The sequence below is a fragment of the Aplysia californica genome, unplaced genomic scaffold (assembly GCF_000002075.1).
Source record: "Aplysia californica isolate F4 #8 unplaced genomic scaffold, AplCal3.0 scaffold00102, whole genome shotgun sequence".
Taxonomy (NCBI): Eukaryota; Metazoa; Mollusca; class Gastropoda; order Aplysiida; family Aplysiidae; genus Aplysia; species Aplysia californica.
Window position 1 is genome coordinate 148,755 of NW_004797372.1, and position 1,354 is coordinate 150,108.

At 38.8% G+C, this 1,354-nt stretch overlaps 1 protein-coding gene across 1 annotated transcript in view; it reads left to right on the plus strand.

Annotated features, from left to right (window-relative positions):
- Window positions 1-1,354, plus strand: part of LOC101860158 (putative ATP-dependent RNA helicase DHX57) — a gene marked incomplete in the record, with an annotated part of 47,974 nt that overhangs the window by 28,977 nt on the left and 17,643 nt on the right.

Here is a 1,354-nt window from a genome sequence, read left to right on the forward strand (position 1 = left end):
TGTACGTATGTGTACTTTTTGTGTGTGTGTGTGTGTACGTATGTGTACTTTTTGTGTGTGTACGTATGTACTTTGTGTGTGTGTACGTATGTGTACTTTGTGTGTGTGTGTACGTATGTGTACTTTTTGTGTGTGTGTGTGTGTACGTATGTGTACTTTTTGTGTGTGTACGTATGTACTTTGTGTGTGTGTACGTATGTGTACTTTGTGTGTGTGTGTACGTATGTGTACTTTTTGTGTGTGTGTGTGTGTACGTATGTGTATTTTGTGTGTGTGTGTACGTATGTGTACTTTGTGTGTGTGTACATACTTTGTGTGTGTGTGTGTGTACGTATGTGTACTTTGTGTGTGTGTGTGTACATACTTTGTGTGTGTGTGTGTACGTATGTGTACTTTGTGTGTGTGTGTGTGTACATACTTTGTGTGTGTGTGTGTACATACTTTGTGTGTGTGTGTACGTATGTGTACTTTGTGTGTGTGTACATACTTTGTGTGTGTGTGTGTGTACGTATGTGTACTTTGTGTGTGTGTGTGTACATACTTTGTGTGTGTGTGTGTACGTATGTGTACTTTGTGTGTGTGTGTGTGTACATACTTTGTGTGTGTGTGTGTACATACTTTGTGTGTGTGTGTACGTATGTGTACTTTGTGTGTGTGTACATACTTTGTGTGTTTTTGTGTGATCATGTATGTATGTCTGAAGTCTACATTTGTTTTTATATATGTTTGTGTATTTATATGTGCTTGTATATATATGTGTGCTAGTGTTTGGGATTATATTATGTGTGTGGTTGATGGAAATGATTAATACCGCCATACACATTATTGAGATCTTTTAGCAGATGGGCTGCTTCAACCAGTAGTGGTGTTGTCGCTATCCAATGTTTCAATTGGTCGCTTTTAAGCATTAGGGGATTATCCCTAAAATGCTGTTTTGAGAAAATCGAAGGTAAACTTTTTGCCCCTTGTTCAGTTTCTTTAAAAGACAAGGAGATTTTTCTCTATAACCGAACAAATATACACACCAGTGAAACCAAACTATGCCTTCTATAGGTAGGGCAATGCCCATTTTGGTGAAGGTCAAGATTTCTGGAAATCCTCGAAATCTGGGTTAGCCCGCTTGTCCTTAAAAGCGACCATTTGTGACCAAGTAAGTAAGTACTGACCTCCGTGTCAATGCAGGCGGTTGGAGGGCGCCAATGGTAGATCCTACTTCTCAACTCCTCTCTGTTTTTTCTATTTGTCTGTCTTACTATTTCATAGCACGGAATGGTCTTTCTTGTGTTGATGTGTTTCTCTTATTCAAACAAACAAACCATGTCAATTGATGTCTAGAACATGTACAATCTTCCCC